Here is a 22,346-nt window from a genome sequence, read left to right on the forward strand (position 1 = left end):
GACCAGTTCCTAAGGCTATGATGAAGACTAAATAATATACATAAAGCTTCTAAATAGAGGCTGTTGCATAAAGTGCTCAAATTATGTATGTGTGTGTATATATATATATATATATATATATATATATATATATATATCAGCATCAGCATCATCAAAGTAACAAAATAAACTCATCTATTTTCCTCCATTCATATCCCTCTCTCTCTCTCTCTCTCTCTCGTACAAGACCTTAGAACAGAGATCTCTCTCATCTGGCATCCAGTTGACATTTTTCTCTTTTTTATGAATCTCCCCCAACACACAACCAAACACACACACACACACACACACACACACACACACACACACACACCAGCAAAAGGTAGACCAGCCTTCTCCTTCTATGACAATTTTCTGGACAGTTTGTGTAAAATTCCAAAGTCAAGCTTCAGTCCTGGTGGTGGCCTGCCAGGAGCTTCCTGCTACTACCCATAGCTTGAACTCTAAGAGCCTGAGGTTTGCCTTATTTAAATGTGGTAGAAGCTGGGATTCCTCGGGCCTGGGAGTTATTCTGGGGCCAAGACATTTGTGGCCTTCACTGGCTCAGAAATCTGTCCTGCTTTGCAGCCACTAAGAAATTCTGTGTGTTTTTGTGTGTGTTAGAGGTGTGTATTTTTTTTTTGTGTGTGTGTGTGTGTGTGTATTTGTCTGTCTACATACAAATACTCAAGGGTGGGTCCTGCAGGTATACAAACTCATACAAACTTATGATTTGGTGAAATAATACTACACATAACCAGAACAACAAAGAAGGATAGATTGAGAAGATTTCCTGACATCTGCTAAGAACTACAGAAGTAGAGGACAGAGAAAAACACTGACCATCAAAATTCAAACAGGTTATCAGTGAGAACTTTCTATACTGATCATATAAGAGTTTATGTTAAAATAGCATGCTAATTATGGAAGAGAAGGAGGGGGAGATCATAATCACAAAGTCAATTGCTATGTAGATTTTTCCAGATTAGCTTTATTTTTAAAGCGTGAGTGCAACATTGAATAGAATGAATAGGAAACAGTCTTGTCTTTTGCTTCTCTTCAGGACAATACAATTGCTAGGAAAATACCACATGAACACAACAGTTCACATGAATGTGGATCAAGGGCTGATATAGATAATTTTTATCGCCTGTTCTTTTATTTTTGTCTTTAATATTCTTCCTTTATTTTTTTAATTGAAAGGTGCCTTAAAGATCATTTCAGATCCTTGCTACTCAATGAGTGGTCTATGGACCAGAAATATCAACTTCAACAGACACAGGGAACAAGAATCTGCCTGCATTTTACTAAACCCTCTGACTTTGATGCAGGTTAAACTATGAAAAGTACTGTAGTAGGACATATTTCTCCAACATCAAAATGCTGTATAACCATGTCCAAGGCTTATTAAAGCACAAACTTCTGAGCCCTTCCCCTAGAAATTCTGATGGAGAAGCAGATCTGGAGAGAGGACCAGGATCCTGCCTTACTGAGGCACTCCCAGATGCTGAGGGTGCTCCAGATGCAGAAGCCACACATTGAACAGCAGAGAGGACCAAGCCTTCCTCTCCGGTGGGGAAAAGGAGACCTGGATAAGATAGGTGGATACTGATGTCAACGGAATCATGCTCTATCTTAACAACTGTACAGAAATCAGGACCAGATCCTAGTTTCTGTGCTTTCTTTCCAGAGCCTTCACCGACGTGTGATACTGTTTGCTATTGAATTCCCATCCTTTTTTTTCCCCATCCCATTACATAACTCCCATATTTTCTTCTTTGCCATATGACCTGTGGCATTCTTTTCAATTTCTATCTGACAGTTTCATTCTTTAAACCCATTTGGAGCTTAGATTTTATTTATCCCCTCATTTTTTAAAATGGAGGCAGAAAGCAAAATATGTTACTTAAATAACTTTTTCTCAATGGAATTTCCTTCTATTTCCTTTCCCTTTCATAAGTTTCTATTATAGCCACCTTAATTCCTCTTACTCCAGCAGTCATCTTCCTCAGCATCATCTCTACTGTCTGTGTTTCTAGTATCCATCCTCCACTTTCTTTCTATCTCTTCTTCCTGATACATTTCTCATGTTGTACGAGTGTCAGTGACAGCTCATTTTCTTGTACCTTACCTCCACATGCTCTCCCCATGAACATGAAGTGGTGAGTGGAAGGGAGAAGATAATAACTTTGCTTTGAGGAAAGCAGTTAAAAAGTCTAAGGATCCATTCATTCATTGATGGACACGTAGGATTACAAAACTTTGGTATATACACACAATGGAATTTTATTCGGTCATAAAGAACAAAATCACACCATTTGCACAAAAATGAATATAACATGATATTATACTGAGTATAGCCTATCTCAAAAGAACACGTAGAGGTAAGTCCTCTCTTATGTAAGAAAGCTAGAGAGGTATTTGGAAATAAGGACATCAGATAGATGGGCACAGGCTCCAGAGGAATGACTTAGGGGGATTAGGGACAGGAGGGGGACAAAGTCATAAAGAATTCAGTTGTAGAAATAATAATATGAATTATACAAAATTGCCAATTCCAATTTCAAAGACATACATGTAGGATGAGGGTGATGGAGGGGGTCCCAGTGGGGAGAGCACAAAAAATTGTTTACCTGTATTTTTCTGACACTCTGTACCAAAATATGATATAAAACTACATATAAAATATGATATAAAACTACAATGCACCAAATAAGAATAAAAATAAAAATATAAGGCAGCCATCAAAAAAAGTCTAAGAAAAGTAAACAGAAGTAAGAGCTGAGATGCTAACTAAATCACTCTCCCCTTATAACTTCAGTAATACTGGCCACTGAATGCTACAGAACATGGCTCAGAATCAGAGAGAAAACAAAGTCAAATTTGATAGATTCATGCCTGTAAGAGTGTGTTATATATTCAATAGCCACTGTTTGGGAATAGTTTATTCCATATACAAAGTTTAAATTTAATTCAAAATTACTTGATTATGTTAGATGGGGATCCAAAATAAAGATGCTCTAACTTGACCCAAAACTGCTATTTTTACTAGAAGTGTGTCCCCTGAAATACCATGCAATATGTGAGACACATTTATACTAAAATTTATGTGTTGTCTTTCTGATATTGAAAGGTAACTGGAAATGCTTTATTTTTTATAAATCCGAAATTAAAATCTAAGTAGTCAGGTAAATTTTACCAAGGACTAAAATAGGCAATTTACAGAGGAGGGGAAAAAATGAAATTATCTGGCAAAGAATTGCTATTCAGAGTATAAAGAGAATACCTAGACGGTACATCAAGGAAATGCAAATTAAAAGCTCAGTGAAAATTTTCATCTACCACCACAAAGTACAAGCTATACCAAGTATTGGCGATCCATTTATAGGAAATAAAGCCTCATGCTTTGCCACAGAAAATATTAATCTGTGTAGCCACTTTGGATAACTGGCAATGTTGCTTGAAACAGAACATATGCATATCCTGCGACCCAACCATGAAATTCCTTGGTATATATACCCAGCGAATATATTCACTCTTGATCATCAAAAATATGTTCCAAAATGTTCATCACAATAGCTAAAATATGTACAAGAATAGAATAAACAATTATGTACAACCCAAACACGTTCAAGAATAGAATAAACAAATTATGTTCTATTCCTACAACAAAATGCTATCTAGTGATGTGACTAGTGATTTACATTAAAATTCTACCAAATGACAAATATCTCTCTCTTTCTACACACACACACACACACACACACACACACACACACACACACCTCGCACACAATGACCAAAAGAAGCCAAACATGAAGAAGTATATATGTTATGGTTCATTTAAACAAAGTTTCAAAATCAAGAACAACTAGTCTTAGAATAGAGGCTCTTCTTGAATGGGGATTTGGCACCTACATCTGTGCCTGGGAGCATGAAACCCTATTTGTCTCTGTATTTAACCACTGGCTTACTCTCACACCGTGAAAGTCATGACACTTCACACTCATGGTTTATATTCTTTGATGGATTTATGTTATACTTCAGTAAGATTTACTTTAAAGCTGGGTGCAGTGATGCACACTTATAATCCCAGTACTTGAGAGGCAGAGACAGGAGGATCACATGTTTGAGTCCAATCTCAGCAACTCAGCAACTTAGTGAGACCCTGTTTCAACATAAAAAATAAACAGGGCTAGGGGTGTGGCTTAGAGGTAGAATGTCCCTGGGTTCAATCCCCAGTGCCAAACAAACACAAAAAGATTAACATTAAAACCTCTAAGCCGGGCGTGGTGGTGCACGCTTGTAATCCCCGCGCTTGGGAGGCTGAGACAGGAGGATCACTCAGGTTCGAAGCCAGCCTCAGCTACTTAGTGAGGCTCTCAGCAACTTAGTGAGACCCTGTTTCCAAATAAAATATAAAATAGGTCTGGGAGTATAGCCCGGAGGTAGAAAGCCTCTGGGTTCCAACCCCAGTACCACCAAAAAAAATAAAAAATAAAAATAAAACCTCTTATGGAGGTATTTTCTGACCTTAACCATATTTGTATATCATAATCAATGCCCTGGTCAGTTTTGACCATACAGTCATTCACCATAATCATGATGGTTCACCTGACCTCATTAATCCAACACATGGATGGCCCTTGCTATGGAAGTAGCTATTATTTTTCCACTTTGACAGATGAAGATACTTATTCTCAAAGAGGAAAGTGGCTTGTCAAAGGACATATTATTTTTAGTTGGCAGTACCAAAGTTTGAAACCAGGAGCCAATTTAGGATGTGTAGCTTTTCTCTGCAGGAGACCACAGTGAGTCTACAGGCAGAGATTGGAAACTGGAAAAGGAAAAGTGTATATATTTTTTCTCCACCATTGACTTTCTGTGTCCTGAGACGACACAAAGCATCAATATCCACCACCCTGAGAAAGATACATCTCAATTCTTGACTTAATGCAATTAACTAGAGTCAATCAGTAATTGATACAATCAGTTTCCAGATAAACAAAGGAGAAAATGTTAATTCCTCTGCCATATTCCAGCCATCTTCATAATCAAGTACTTAAGGAGAAATGACTAGCACTGAAGCAATGAGTCTGCTCAAATACAAGTCCCAGCAAACAATATCTACTTCCCAAGGTTGCATCCATGCATCTGTACATAATCCATATTCTAACAGCCCTCAGCCTCTAGGGAGAACAAAACTCAATTGGAGAGCTTGTTGGTTCCAATTTCTGGACCACTCTCAAGATAGTCTGATTCAGTTGGTCTGACATGGGCCCTAAGAGTCTGCATTCCTTTTAACAAGGCCATTCTTGCACCACACTTGGAGCAGCACTGCTTCATTCCAGGATAAACAATGTGGACGAGATGCCCACCACAGTTTTGTTTGGGGATTGATCCCTCTGCCTTCGCCACCAATATTTACAGCTACTGCTTCAGGCTAGGCCCACGTGAGAGTCTGAGAGGCCACTCCCTCCCCTCCCTTTTCCCCAGCTCGTGTTCATCATCATGAGTGCTACCATCACCTACACTGCATGTCACCAAAAGAGTACTGGCCATGGATTTGCCCCAGACCTGAGCTTTGCTTTGCCTTTCTTCTGTTTGGAATTGCAAGCCTAAATTTATCCTCATGTTTGTGTCATTTTGGTTTGCTTTATGCCTAGGGTACAAAACAAATGAGCAGATAAACAAACAAGAACACATCTGGAGGGACTCAAGCCATATGTCGGAATTTATGATGGCTTGTTCATTTTGCTTTGCTTTCTCCCTCCCTCACCCTTAATCTGGGTGTGTTAAGAACAAACTCACTCTTCTGTATCACAGTGAAGAACCAACATACCAAGGTGAAAGAAGCACAACACACACACACACACACACACACACACACACACACACACACACACACACACTTCTAACATGTCCTAAAACAATTCTCAGCTTTCTCCATCTTTGTTCTCCACTCCTCTTCAGAAGCCCACGGCAGTTTTTCTCCCCAGATCATCAGCTCCAACCCAGTGCAGGTCTCTCCCAAGAGTTCTGAGGTGTTCTTGGTAGGACACCAGATCTGTTGAGAGATGTAAACAGTCAGCTTTCTTGTGTCAAGCGGTCAGTTATAACATAACCTAGAAAGCATCAGGTGATAGGAAGCAAGACCTCATCTCTCCCTCCTCACTCCATTTGTTAAAAACCCAAAGTAAATTCATGAGGCGATCGCTACGCTCTCCATCTTGCTCCTAACTGGCTGTCAGTCTTAGAGATGCCACCTAACTTCCCTTCGCACCTTCAGCTGTAAAATAGGGAATTGTTTTAAATAATTCTCCAAAATCTCTCTGAGGGTCCGCAAATGCATGAACCTACACACAGAAACCAAAGAAAACACCGTCCTTTCCAATTCACTCTTGGAACAAGTGGTGGTTTTGCTCTAAAGAAACAGATGCTCATGATACATGATCACAGAGATATGTTGAGCAAATCATAAGAGAAGGAAAAGGAATTAAGAAGAATTAAGAAGAGAAAAAGGTAGGCACTCCTCAGAGGAGAAAGCACTTGGGTCTCTTTTTCTCCCTCTGAAGTCCAGAGAGGAAAAAAAAACAAAATCCACGGTAGGGTTATCCAACAATAATATCAGCTAGGAATCACTCAGGCCGTTTTCATATTCTGTTGCTACAGTAGCAAAAGAAAGTAGCTGGCTTCTTCCCAGGGGCTCATGGGTAGGGAGCATCCATCAAATCGCAGAGCCACACCCACTATTCAAACTCAATTTGGCTAAAATGACTTTTTTATGAGAACCCATGAGAAAATGGTTGACTTCCAGCTCTTATGTTATCAGAGTTGTTTGACATTGAATTACATGGGGCTGGGCTATAAATCTTGACTTCAACCCCCTATGAAGGCATTTGATGTGTCTGGGAACCTGCTGTAAGAAAGAAATTAGCTGTAAAACAAAGTAATATGCCTGTTCCCATGGGAAGACTCAGCAGGGCTGCTAATAGATCATGTGTTCGTTTGGAAGACACTTGTGCCTTTGGTCAAACAGCAACTAATATTTTCACTTTCCACTGCCTTGAACAGGAAATACGGTACTAAGGGCCGATAGACAGGGCAAAGCATCATATTAATTACACGGTTCGTAAACATTTGCTCACCCATGTTTCCTAACGGTCCGAATGCTTCCTGGTTGGAGATCAGCGCTGGCCTCTGCTAACTTGTTTTACTCTTGTATAAATGTCTGGGAAGATTAAGTGCATTTTCAGGGAGCCCCAGACCGAGAGAAGGGTGGCTGTGCAGGGGAAGCCAGGCCCTTTCTTCACCTTAGGAATACAGAGGTACCAGTGCTGCAGTGGCAATAGCCTCCTGTTCCCATGACGACAGGGCATCAGGGAACCTGGAGACAGATGCCTGGCAAGGTGCATCTCACACTTTAAGGAGTGGATAACAAACCAAGGTTCAGGTTCATTCTAAAGGGGAACGGAACCAAGGCACGTAAGAGAAGATACGTAAGTGGCAATCATCGGGACGTGTGCCATTGAAACTGATCCGCTCTGGGGCGGCTGCCAAGGGTGCACAAGGACCACACCCACCTGGAGCTGTTTTTCTAAAGCAGTTTAAAAAGTCTAGGTTTCCCTGGGCCAGCACCAGGGGCATCCCTTGAGGATTTGTTAGAAATGCAGAGCCTCAGGCCCCACCCCACATCTGCTTCATCAGAAACTCCTGGGTTTAGACCAGCAAAATATCTGGCTTGTTACAAATTTCCCACGTGATCCTACTGGAGAATTCCTGCCATATGGAGCTATCCATAGGCCTGCTGTATACATACCATCCAGGCCTGATATCCCAAGCTCCCTGCCTGCCCACCATGACCTAAGACCCCAGGGCTTGGTCTTCACCGCAGCGCCAGCCACAAATGCCACCTTTACTTTTCTTTGCTAGTCCCAGTGTATTCCTTCCGCGAGGATGCTTTCTGGAAACTCCTCATGTCTGGCTCCTCCACTCATTCAGTTTCCTGTTCAAATGTCAAACCTTTTGTAAAGCACAGACATCCTTTAAGTACCTGCCAAAAGACACTACTGTCTAGCTCTATTTTGGGAGCAATTTACCAAGACTGAATTCCTCTATTTCCATGAGTTCAAATGTAAGTTTAGGGTCCATTCTCTCCAACTAAAATGTAAAGTTCTATGAGAAAAGATATCATATTTTTTGTTTTGGTTTTTATTGAGATTGAACCTAGGATTCAACCTAGGGACATTCTACCTCCAAGCTGTACCCTCGAACCCCTTTTCGTTGTGGGTCTGAGGATGGAACCCAGGGGCACTCAACCTCTTAGCTACACCCCCTGCCCTATTTTTTTTTTATTCTTTATTTTGAAACCGGGTCTCACTAGGTTGCAGAGGGCCTCACTAAGTAGCTGATGCTGTCTGCGAACCGCGATTGTCCGGGTCTCAGTCTCCTGAATGCTGGGATTACAAGCGTGCACCACTGTGCCCAGCTTCCCAAAACCCTTTTTAAATGTTGAAACAGCTTCTGGCTAAATTGCCGAGGGTCTCACTAAGTTGTTGAGGCTGGACTCAAACCTGTAATCCTCCTGTCTCAGCCCCCCATATACAAGGATTGTAGGCATATACCACCACACCCAGCTCAGACACAAGATACTTTCTGTCCACTCTGCCAATGTACACCCTCCCACTTGTAAAGAGGTCAGCATTCAGACAGTTTTCTCCCATCTGTCTCTCAGAACCTATTCTCATTCACACTAAGTTCTGAATCATTACAAATGGAGAGGAAACAAGTTATTTTCATTAAGAAAAAAATTTAAAGATCAATTTCAGGTATTACCTAATAAACACTGTATAGTCTTTTAGATATTGGGAAGGGTCAAATAAAGTTCCTAAAATAGTACTTACTAGGCATCCAAGAAAGGGTCTATAATGCTTCTCAATAGAGGAACTTATTAGATATACATTTAGGTATTTCTTATGAAAGAATATTTTTTTCTTTGCTATAAACAGAAGACTGCTTTTAAGAAATTTTGCCTCTTAAAAAATTCAGAGCCTAACTGTAGATCTAATTATTATTCCTTTATCTTTTCTGTCTCTTTATCTTTATGTCTTGTTTTGTTTTTTCTTTCTTTCTTTTTTTTTTTTTTCCGGGTTTGGGGATGAAACCCAGGGGCATTTGACCTCCGAGCTACACCCCCTGCCCTATTTTTTATTCTTCATTTTGAAACAGGGTCTCACTAAGTTGCAAAGGGCCTCACTAAGTACTGAGGTTGTCCATGAACCATGATCTTCCAGTCTCAGCCTCCCAAATGTCGGGATTACAAGCGTGCGCCACCATGCCCGGCTTCTTTATGTCTTTCTTAAAGCTCAATTTAGAGGCAGAAACTTGAATTCAAGGAAGTGTGATTCTGAGGACCCAGAAGCATAGCCATAACATAGCAGAGCTATTTACTGCTCTTTCAATAAAATCTGCCTGAATGCTAGGATTTTTGCCCTCATGTGGGTTAAATGAATCCAAAAAAGCATTAGAGTTCCTCACTCTGTGCAGAGATGGGAGAGTAAAACAGAGGGCAACGCATTCAAAAAAAGAGGCGGACAATGCCCGCGCTTTCTCCACTCCTCTGTCATCGGAGATATCAGCTCTAAGTTGGGCCCTGAGCATTCGCCCTTACAGCCTGAGATGAGTTCATGGGGCTGGAATTCAAAACACTAACCAGCTGTGGGAACCCAGTGAGAAGCCTGTCACACTGAATGTTACCAGATTAGAGTTGTGAGAATTTGGGAAAACCCTTCTTGCTAAGTAAGTTTAATTTTTCATTTTTCTTCCTTCCTTTTGAAAGTTCGCAATGTTTGATAGAATCCTGAACTTATAACCAGACGTCTTAACAATGCAAAGCAAGGCAACTCTGAAAATAGTTGTCGGAGCAATCAGGGAAACTGTAACACTAACCGGCAATTTAATGACCTTGTAATTATAATTTTTAGGTGTGATAATGGCATTAGGCTTATGTAGCAAAATATCCATAACTTATTAGAGATGTGTATTGAAGAACGTAGGGGTAGAATGAAAAAATGTCTGGAATTTGCTTTAAAATAATTCAGAAAAAAATAGAGAGATAAAGGACCTCAGTAATTGTTGAATTTGGGCTGGATTATTAGGATGTTCCCTCTCCTTATAAAAGTGTGCTTGAAAATATACATAATAAAAATATATTATTTAAAAGGAAAAATAAATAATGCTAGAGAAAGTGGAAAATTGAATTGTATCTAAAGTAGTATAAAAATAACTTTTCAGCCTAGCCACTGCCAAGTAATAACAATCTACAAAATAAAAATAAAAAATGACAAGCTTGTTTTCTCAGATTCTGGAGTCCTCAGAACATCCTATTGTAACTTATGTATTGAGAGAGCAAATAGCCTAACAGGTCAGATTTGGGGAATGGTGCATTGCTTTATTTGGTATTTTTTTTCCTTTGGTATCGTGGATTGAACCCAGGGGCATTCTACCTTTGAACCTGCAATCCTCCAGTTTCAGATTCCCAAGTACTGGGATTATAGGCATGCACCACCATGCCTGTCTCTTTATTGGGTACATGATATTTCTTGATTATAGCAGTGGCCATAATGGAAAAAGGGAGATTTAGGGGTTTTTTTGTTTTTTGGGGGGTTTTTTTGCATGAATCCCTGTGTAACTTGGGGTCTCTATACTTTAGTTTCTTTGTCTATAAAAAGCACAGGATTGTACAATGTTCGAGTTAAGTTTTCTTTTGGGCCTGAAGGTTCAAATTCCAGATTACGTTAGCAAACCTGCTTCAGTGACATGGGAGATAAAAAGGGTCAGTTTCTAGATATGAATTGGCAAATTAGAAGACAGCAAATTTATTAAGCCCTTATTGTATTCTCAACAGAGGAAATCCAAGTGTAGCAACCTTTGTTCTTAAGAAAGTCTCATTGGCAATGAGGCAATATGGAAAATAAACAGATTCCAAAAGAGATCTTAACCACAGCATAATTCTGTTAAGAAAAAAATCATTGCCAACTCAAATTTTTAGTGCATTTATTTTACTAAAACAGTGAAGAATGGATACAAATAGTCTTTCTGCATCAAGAAAGTGGAAAAATAATTTTCATTTCCTTCACAGTGATTGAACCCTATATGAAAAAAAAAATGTACTTCTAAAGAAATTAAACTGTTTGAAGTAGAAGGGTCGAGAGGACTAGGTGGAGAATATTAGACCACCCAAACTATTTGTTTGCTAATATTCTCAGAAAAGGTTAGCAAGAGCTCAGCATGGTGGCACATGCCTGTAATCCCAGTACTTGAACAAATAGACTTGGCTTTCTGAGTTATGAAATCGGATGCTTTCAGTCCCGAGACACATCAGATCCAACTGGAGGCTGTGTTAAAACACAGAGCCTACGAGCCCATCCCCAGCCATACTGACTCAAAAGTTCACGTTTGAAACCTCAGAAATTGCATTTCTAACAAGCTCCTAGGTGAGGCTGATACTGATATTGCTGGTCTGGGAGCCACACTTTCAGAACCAAAGACCTAAATATACAAAGCATAGATGCTTGAACAACTGAAAGTTGTTAACTACTGCATTCTGTAGAGCCTCAAGCTATCCAAACATTTGTTTGGTGAGTGAGTAAGGAAAGATCCTCCATCTAGTCATTTTGGAAATCTAACACTGGCCAAGCATGGTGGCACATGCCTCTAACCCAGCAATTTGGGAGGCTGAGGCAGGAAGGTTGCAAGTTCGAGGCCAGCCTGGGAATGTTAGCAAGATCTAGCCTCAAAAGAAAAAAAGAAAAAGGGCTGAGAATGTTGCTCAGTGGTTGAATGCCCGTCAGTGGCATTCAATGCCCGGGAATGCAAAATAACAATAACAATAATAATAATATAAAAAGAATTCAGATAATCTCTAGTATAAACAGAATCACTCCAGATTTACGTTCAAAGTGCAATTGACTAACAATTAGAGAAGATAATACATACTTTTCAGTCTACGGAAATTTATTTGGTCTCCACATAATCCTGGTCATGGTATTAGTTGTATAAAGCATCACGAATCTGAGGCAGAGGAATCAGGGGTTTTGTTTGTCCCCCACCTAGACTGTTATTAACAACATGATAAAGCATCTGAACAGCTGTGGAGTGCCAGGGTGCGGCCTGAAGTCCCACCCATGTGGCCTTAGGAGGAGGCTCCCACCTCCACCGTGGCCCTGACCTCTGTGAGTAAACAGTGCCGTAGCCATTACCCCCGAGAGCTGGGATGTCCTGACTGCTCAGGCCTGTACTCTCATCACTGGACCCTCTCCTGCTCCTCGTGCTAAGGTGACGATGACATCAAGCATAAAGAAGGCTTTCAATTAGACTTCCTGTATCTCCATTAGCCCAGCTCAGAAAAATCTTGCCATTCAGATGAACTGGCGTCAGCACTGCGCTGGGAGAAGGGAAGGATGAGAGGGGCCTGGGGTAGGGGCAGGACTCCTTGTCAAAAGGTCTCCTGTTGGAAGAAGAGACAGGAGCAGGAAGAGGAGGAGCCCAAAGCTGGCTATTTTTAACTTGGAATCAGAGCACTTTGGGTCTTCTTTTCTCTTTCTCTCCTGCCGTGAACAACTTTGCCAAAGGCAGAAAGAGCCCAGGCAGTTCATTCTGTCTGCATTTCCTCTGTAAGCAAATTGATGGGCAATTGCAGGCAAAGCCACACAGAGGGTAATTTGGGCCTTTCCTCAATCTGTCACCTCCTTTTACAAGCTTGTCTTCCATCAGGATCAAAGCATCACTGCCCAAGTTAAGTTGCTCTGGGAAGGATCCAGCAGGGAAGACGACAAGAAAAGCTCACCATAGTTGGGGTGAGAGACAAGTTTCGAAAAATATGGGACCAAAGTGGCTGCTTTTCCAGCAAGAGAAACAACCTGTGCCCACCAGGCAGGAGCAGAGCAGCCACTGTGGGGGCTCATGGTGAAGTTTCAAGTTCATTACACAGAGGGGGATTTTGACAGCTCTAATGAATTCAAGCTAGTGTAGGATATCAAAATAATGTGTCCCATTATGCAGTGTGTCACAATAATGACTCTGCTAGCCAAACTAAGGAGAGAGAATTAGCGCTGGTGTTGCTACAGAAATGTCTCAGACAAGACAAAGGTGACTCTCCCTTTATCTTTCAATCCTGCTTGCTCGTGCATTCAAAAGGTGTATTGTCTACAGCAGGAAGAAGAGGCGCCTGTGTTAACACGTGTTGTTGCTGTTTTCTTATTGGAGGGCAAGGCCACTTACATGCCAGCCTCAGGTTCTCCACACACAACGCTTAAACAGTCTTCCTGAGAGACTGGCCAGACAGCGCTACCAGATGCTACAGCGGCTACTAAACCCGGGCACACGAGCTCAGTTAGCTGCCTCCACTGGGATATCTATGTCATCTCCCCATTTTTTAAACCTCCCATTCATGTAGTGGTTTCTTTCTTCTGGAGCTATGTTTAGTCATAAGAATATATATATATATATATATATATATATATATATATATATATATATATTGTAATTAGAGTGATGTAACCAATCGATTTAAATAAAAAGTGCCAAGCTGTCAGTGCACTGGCTAGGTGCCCGCACTGGGAGGCCAGCACAGGGGCCGTTCTTCTGAGTCGTGCCCACCTGTTTTTATTTTTTTTTTTATGTTGTTGTTTTGTATTTCACTTCGTGGAGGAGATGCAGAGGTCACCCGCAGTACCTAGAAAGTATGGAGACGGCCATGGCAGTTTGATCTGCTCCCTGAAAAGGGTTCCTGCTGTGCTGACCCAAGGGAAGTCCAGCAGGCCACCTGGAACTCTCTCTTGAGAGAGAAATACATGCTATTCCCAAGCTCTCCAATTGGACCCACTTTCAGCTTTGCCATCCCTATATTACTTAATTTTTTCCTTCTTGCATCCATTTTTTGTTGTTGTTGGGTTTTTTTTTTTTTTTTGCTTAGATATAATCATTGAGAAAGAAAATAATAACATCCAGACTGAACAAACTGAAATAAGAAACATGGAAGCTGAAGCATGTGAGAAGCTTCAATAGAATAAAACAGAAAGTTGACAGAACTTGCCAAAAGGAGAACCGTCCGTGGCCCCAACTCTGAGCCAGCGGCCTCCTTCCCTTCCTCGAAAAAGGAGACTTCTAAGATTAGAGGTATTAGCAGCAAATAGCTTGTCTACCTCATGGGAAGAAGTAAAAGAGATGAGAAAATAGTGAAAATGAAGTTTAATGATAGGCACACCACTGCCTCACTGGGCAGTGTCAAGAGAAAAATCTGGAAGAGAAGGATATCTTACTGACATGAATCCTGGGGTCAGTGACTCTCATCTGGGGTTTCGAGTTTTCTGCTTTGTGAAATAACAAATGCTAGAATCTTATTTTTAAATCCTCTTGATGGCATAACATTGTTCTTAATTCAGAGTAGAACCAGATCATATCTGTCATTGACATCCATAATGGATGAAGAAGAAGAAACACTGATTTCCAATTTTCTTGCTAGGCCATCTCAAAGTGCTTTCAAGTGAAGCTTGTCTCTCATGCGAAGCGGCTCAGAAGCATGGCACACAGCAGATGTCTTGGGCCAATTAGAAGGGGCCAATTTTTTTTTTTTTTTCGTAGCTGTTACTCTGACCACATAGCCACACTAGGAGGATTTCCACTGTGTATACCACTACATCACTGGGCTTGCCAACAGAAGGAATGGAACTAAAACATAGCCTGAAAACCAGTGACTCTCTGCTGACATAAAATCCTAAGATAAGATCGTATCGTTTGTAGTTTTATTACTTCAAGAACAATCCTAGGGAGTTTCATCCGGGGATTCTGGTTTTCTGCTTTGTACACTAACAAATGTTGCAGGATTTTATTTTTAGATTCTTTTAATGGTATACCATTGTTCTTAATTCAAAACTCCAGACAAAAAAAATTATATAAATGGCAAGACAATGAAATTGTAATTCTGTGTTTTATCCCCAAAATAACTTCAACAATAGCTTACATTTTGGAGTGTAACTATGAGCCGCGGGCTGTACTAAGCACTTTCTTGGCATTGGGTTCATCTAATCCTAATATTAACCCTATGAGGCAGTACAATGGACTGAATGTGTGAATCCTGCCAAAATTCATGTTGAAATCCTAGCCCCCAAGGTGATGGCAGAGCCCTCATGAATGGGATTAGTATCTTGGTAAAAGATCCCAGAGGCACCGGCTCATCCCACCATGGGAGGTGATAGTGAGAAGGTGCCCTCTACCAGAGAGAGGCCTCCCCAGACCCCGAACCCTGCTAGCACCTTGACCTCGGAGCTCCCAGCCTCTAGAACTGTGAGAAAGAGATTTCTGTTGTTTATAAGCCACCAAGTCCAAGCAACTTTGGTTCTAGCAGCATGAAGAGAACAAGAGAGTTAGGTAGTACTATTATTGCCAAGTTACAGGAGAGGATATGGAGAACTAGAGACGTGACCTGAAATTCCCAGGGTTATGCCTTCCGGTGGCAGGACCACAGCTGGACCTAACGCCAGTGCTCTTAATGACTGTTCTGTATGATCCAGACACCACACCCTAGGATTAGGATAGAAGAATGGTTACAGAGCTCTCATAGGAAGACTTAAATAACGAGAAAATGATTTAGTAAGCACAGATGTGTAAAGATGAAACAGAATTTACAAAAATCCACGTTTTCCATGTGCTACCCCAGCATGCTCCATCCATGTTTGCCTGTCATTTTCCCCTTTCCCCACCTCCACGACAGACATAAACATAAGAGCTTTCAAATATTTTAGAAAAGGGTTTCTGAAAGTGTGTCCCCGAGATGAGCAGTTACCTGGAACATATTAAAAATGCAAACTCTTCTTATAGCTCACTCGTTTTAATACAGGTTTTGTTATTTAGGCATTGCAAGGACAACAGGTCAGGAGGCAGTTGCCACTAAAAAAATGAGGCTTTTACATACAGTCTCCAAAAGCAGGAGACATACCAGGAAATGGGAAGGCCACATGAGGAAATGTCTGGGTTTGGTTGGGGTGGGAGGCAGAGGGAGCTGAGGGAAATGTGGCGAGAGCCTTTATGGTGGTTCCCATGGGGAGGAAGTGTGAGGAAGGGTAGGCAGGTTCTGGATGGGTAACTAGCTAGAATAATGTGTGTGTTTGTGTGTGTGTGTGTGTGTGTGTGTGTGTGTGTGTGTGTTACTGGGGTTCCTGGAAACCCTTCTACCTCTGGGCTACACTCCCAGACCTATTATTTTTTTATTTGGAAATAGGGTCTCTTAAACCAGTAATGCTGGCTTCGAACCAGCATGATCCTCCTGTCTCTGACTCCCAAGTGTGGGGATTACAAGCGTGTGTCACCTCGCCCTGCTAGCTAGAATAATTTTAGCAAACACTGGGGTAGGATTGTCTGGTACACAGCTCATGGGGGTAATTGGGGCAGATGGATTAATGAAATCCTGACTGGGGGAGTGTGTGTAAATGGTTTGGACTTAAAAGGGCAGTAGAAAGAATTGCTTACTATCTCTAAGAGTTTGCAAACTCTGGGAGGGACAGTTGCTCCAGGATCAGCAAGAACTCAAAAGATCAGAATACAGAAAGTAAATGCCAAAGTTAATACACCACTCCACACCTACAGATCAGAAACTCTTGAGCTGACTCTGCTGCTTATGACAATCTGACAGCCACAATTTCCATATTTACTGTCTTAAATTTAGTGTAAGCCAGGCGTGGTGGCGCACGCTTGTAATCCCCGCACTTGGGAGGCTGAGACAGGAGGATTGATCAGGTTTGAAGCCGGCCTCAGCTACTTAGTGAGGCTTTCAGCAACTCAGTGAGACCCTGTTTCCAAATAAAATATAAAATAGGTCTGGGAGTGTAGCCCAGAGGTAAAACAGCCCTTGGGTTCCACCCCCAGTACCACCACCAAAAAAAAAAAAAAAAAAACCAAAAAATTTTAGTGTAGCACAAGAACAAATAGTATTTATTTAGTAGACTTGAATTTTTTTCCTTTCCTCAAAAAGTAACAATTTAAGTATGAATATTAAATGTAGATGTATAGATCATTTAAAGAAACTTCCTTTAAAACATGAAATACAGCCGGGCGTGGCATTGCACGCTTGTAATCCCCACGCTTGGGAGGCGGAGACAGGAGGATCACGCAGGTTCGAAGCCAGCCTCTCTGGCTTAAGAGACCCTGTTTCCCAATAAAAAAATATAAAATAGGTCTGGGAGTGTAGCCCAGAGGTAGAAGGGTTCCATCCCCATTACCCAAAAAAATAAAAAACAAAAAATAAATAAAACATTAAATACATGTAAAAAATGCAAACAATACTATTTCCTTCTTTAAGTCACCAAACTACTGTGTCTAAATTAAAGACAATCAAAGTCTTAAGTCGGGCGTGGTGGCACACACTTGTAATCCCAACATTTGGAAGGCTGAGACCTGAGGATAGCAGTTCACAAACAGCCTCCGCTACTTAGCAAAGCCCTTCACAACTCAGTAAGACCCTGTTTCAAAAATGAAAAGACTAAAAAAAAAAAAAAAGCAGGGCTAGGGGTGTTGCTCGGAGGTAGAATGCTCCTGGATTCCATGCACTGTACTGCAAAAAAAAAAAAAAGTCTTAAGTAATAAATAGATGAAACTTCATCTATATCTAAAGACAGAGAAACTGCCCACTAAAAATTCTTTCACAAATAAAACGCTTTTCACCGCAAAAAATAAAAATACACTTCTTTGCCCACAGAGAAATCGAGTCTTAAGTATAACTTAAGACATGAAACACTCCACTCTACCTGTCCATCTGCTGAGGGCTTCTCAATCTTGACCATATGTCAGAACCACCCAGAGAATATTTTAAAATGTTTATGTCTGAAACTCACTCCCAGAAATTATTCATGGGTACATCTTGGGCATGGGAATTTTTAAAGCTCCCCAAATGCCTCTAATGTGTAGCCAGTGTCAAGAAGCACTGGACCATAACAAGTCCTAGGGAATCCTTTAAATCAGGAGGAGGCACCAGGGTGGTTAGTTCTGTAGGTGTCTGATTGTATGGCGGCAGGTGAGTTGGACACCTGAGTTGGCCTCCCCCTTAAAAAGGGAGAGGCGGTGGGCAGAAACTGACTTCATGAATGGTTCTATGAGACCAGAAATAGAACAGGGAGTAAGTCAAACAGTATTATCTCTTCTTCTGGTAGGAAACAGAGGATTATTTAGTTTGGGGAATCCTGGAGACCATATATCTGCTTAGACATATTCCCATGAAGAGTGATGGTAGGTGGGTCATGTGAGTTCTCCACCTGTAGGCAACAGAGAGCTGGGGGCAGTGCTAGAGGAGGTGCCAAGGCAAGTACAGCTGTGAGCACTTGTGTGGCAACAAATGGAACCTTCAGATGTCCCAGCCAGAGGAAGAGGGACATAGGCTTACATACAGCCAAATTCTTGGAATATGCAGTGAAAAATAAATAGGGAGATCATAGACCAAATTCTTCACTTTTGCTGTATCCACCATTTACTATGTAAGCTTTCAAGCCTTCCCACTCTGTCTCTGAGCCAGTGACTCAGTTTGGCAAATGGGATGGTGCAATGCAAGCAGAAGGCTTAAAATCACTTCTCCTTACCACTCTCACTCCTGCATCTCGGTGTTACCATATGAACATGCCTCCCAGGCCTGCTGACAGTCACAGACCCCAGGACATGAAAGCAAGCCCAGCTGCTGCAGGTAGACAGGTGTCTTCCTCCTATGATTCCCACTTTCTGGTGTTCATACATTCTTACAATTCACTCCATGTGAGTGTGCATGGGACCAGCGATTTTGTTCTAGTCCTTATAATATGGCAACAATGATAGGATGTTTCTTGTGAGATTGTATTAGTAATAAGACACTATCTTATCAGAGTCACTCTTGCCCTGCACCTGGCCTTGAAGAAGAAAGGAGCCAGGCTTTAATTACATTAATTATATTAATTAAATGTGCATAGTCCCATGTGTTAGAAAAATGAAGAACTGAGAGAGGTTATTAGGAACCAAGACCCTGAATCCTACGACTATAAGGAATTGAATTCTGCTAATAACCTGACTGAATATGAAACTGACTCTTCCCCAGTTGAACTTCCAGATGAAAGTGCAGCCCAGGCAGCACCAATTTCAGGACTCAAAAGCAGACAACCCAAGTAAGTCCTACCAGATTCTCAACCTACAGAAAGTGACGCCATGAATGTGTTCAGCCACTATGTTTGAGTAACTTGTTATGCAGCAACAGATAATTAATACACCAGCCGATGCCAGAACCACTCAGGTGAGACACAGTTTTGCGAACTAAACAAGTGCTGATTATTGTATGCCACTGAGTTTTGGGGTGGAGCCAAGTTGGTCCCAATCATCTCAGCTGGGGCCGTCCTAGATGGGCCAACCCCCAAATATGAAAGCAAGTAGAGAGAGGGTCACTAAAGTCACCTATGCCAAACATGACTACAAAATTCTTCTGAGTGCAGCACACCTCTCATAGGCTGAACTCATAGGCTGACTAGGTTGTTTATCGCTATAAGTTACTGAGACAAAATATTATTGTAGCAATAGATAGCTAATATAGTGAAAGTGAAATTTAATTAGTATTTTTTTAGTACTTACAGATAAGTGAAGATTCAGGAAATTATATTAATTATATGCATTTACATGTTATATATAATTAACACATGGTAACAAAATAGCATTAATCACAACTCTGATATAACTCCCTCAATGGAGAATTCCTGACATCTTTAGTCAGCCATACCTACAAGTATCTCTATCCTGGGACAGCTTAGATATTGTTTTCTTTATTATTTTTGATTCATTTGTCTTATTTTTCCAACATTCATCTCACTAGAATGATCAATTCCTTGTATACAGTGTTAATAATAGTTGCAAATAAATATCTGTAATACTCAAAGCTCATGCTTATTACACACGCACACACACACACACACAGACACACAATGAATTGACCATTCAAGAATATTGCTACTATTCTTTGTATAAACCATCAATACTATAATGTAAGGTTTTTTTTCTTTCAATATTCTCTGCGAATTTGTGGCCAGTACCACTAAGTATCAGGGAAGGGCATCACAGAGAGCGCAGCACTCTACTCTGTCGCGTGGCCTCTATGGTTCTCTAGCTCCTTTGCTTTCTAAAATGCAAACTTTATCCACGCTAATAGCGATTTAACCTTTCTGATCTTACTGAGTAAAGAATTTCCAGGTTGAGTCTACCCTGAAGACCAATCTTCTGATACGAAGCAATGACAAATATAGAATGCTTTCTGCGCTGAAATGTCTAATCTTCACTCTGATACAGCTGCCCAGGAGTTACTCTGAATTGTTTTACATCCTCAACATAAATATAATTAAACTAGCTATCAAGAAGAAATTACACCCATGAAAATAACAGCTTCTTTAATGTTCAGTAAAACACCAACACTGGGGTAGGGGGAGACCTGCGCTTATTTTAATGTTGGTGTTTATTGTCCTTGTTTCTTGCCTTTGGGATGGTTTTTATACAGTCAATATTAACTTTTTATAAGAACATAAAAGAAACTGGAACTCTTGGTTGCTGCTTATTGAAATGTAAATGGTAGATGGCACCAGTATGAAAAGCTGTTTGGCAGTATTCTCTAAAGATAAATGTATATACGCCTTAAAACTCATCAGTTGTACCCCAACAAAATGCATGCGTCTGTTCACCACAGATTTGTGTGGAATGCTCAAGTAGGATCATTCAGTCAGACTTACCTACCTCAACAGCAAGTGCAGCATCTCGAAAAAGCCCAACTCATTTCATCATAGCATTTTAAATGATAGTTTTCCTCTCCACTGAGGAAAAGTGAAGGCTTGCAAAGTGAAAGCTGTTTTCAGACAGCTTCTCTTCCAGAAGTCCATTCAAAGACAAGAATGCACAGGACATGGTGGCACACACCTGTAATCCTAGTACTTGGGAGGCTGAGACAGGAGGTCACAGGTTCAAGACCAGCTACAGCAACTTGGCAATAGCCTGTTTCAAACATAAATAAATAAAAATGGTTGAAGGAGCCAGGTGTGGTGGCGCATGCTTGTAATCCCCGCGCTTGGGAGGTGGAGACAGGAGAATCGTGCAGGTTCGAAGCCAGCCTTCCTGGCTTAAGAGACCCTGTTTCCAAATAAAATATAAAATAGGTCTGGGAGTATAGCCCAGTGGTAGAAGGGTTCCATTCCCAGTACCACCAAAAAAAAAAAAAAAGACTGAAGTTGCAGCTCAGAGGTAGAGCTCCTCTAGGTTCAATCCCCAGTACTAAGAAGAAAAAAAAAAAAAAAGACAAGAATGCCATGTTTACAATTCTAACAGAAGTCTCAGTAAATAGAAGGCACTCTGTAAATAAATTCTCATTTAATTAATGCAGTTGCTCCTTCCAGTTACTTTATAAAGGAAGCAAAACAGCTTCATTATGGGAGATAGCAAACAACATCAGTGCAAGTCTTAGGTGAGGCACAGAAGGAACATTTAACTCAAGCATCCTCAAATTATGATTAGGACACCACCAGATATTACACTGGAAATCAAACCTCTTCCAGCAGTACTGAAGGAAATACAAAGCAACTGGCTTCCAGTGCCTGACATGGCTTCCCAAGGCTAGCGAGCCGCATGCTCTGCGATCCAGCTGGGGAGTCTATCTCACTGACCTTTTGCACCAAGGAATTCTTCTGGTTTCTATTTCTAATGTTGTCAATTGTGCAACCCTGTTCCTGGGATGGGAGATCTGTGAATATGCTTGAGAATTTGTTGCCCTTCTCCTAAGTGAAACCATCAATCTTTGGACAAGAGACATTTCTCATCAGCAGTCTAAGTCCCGGACAGAACCTTTGGGCGGATATTGTACAGACTAGTAAACTAGAACGTCATAAGGACAGCAACACCAACATGCAAGAGGAAAAGAAGCAAAGCTCACTCTTGGAATGACTGTTCCAATTTCAAAAGGTATTGTAAACACAAACTTCAGCAACAACAAAGAAAGAAGTGTACAAGCAATGATAAGGCAAATGCATTCAGAAGATCCAGTATGAGGTCCAGGAATTTTCATGTCAAATTAATAGCACAGCTGTTTCTGATGCAAAGATGCTACAGACTACACGTTGAGAAAAATTGAGAAACTGGGGTGCATAAACTTCTCTACGTGTACACTCAGACCAAAAAAAAAAAAAAAAATCAAAATTCCCATTAGGCATGACAAACATAAAGACTTTTTTGACAGCTCAAATTCCTCAGTGCCTCACTATTTGGCCATAACAGTTTCTTCTTCCAATCAGTAG

Source organism: Muscardinus avellanarius (genome assembly GCF_963383645.1).
Source record: "Muscardinus avellanarius genome assembly, chromosome: 19".
In the NCBI taxonomy this organism is placed as follows: Eukaryota; Metazoa; Chordata; class Mammalia; order Rodentia; family Gliridae; genus Muscardinus; species Muscardinus avellanarius.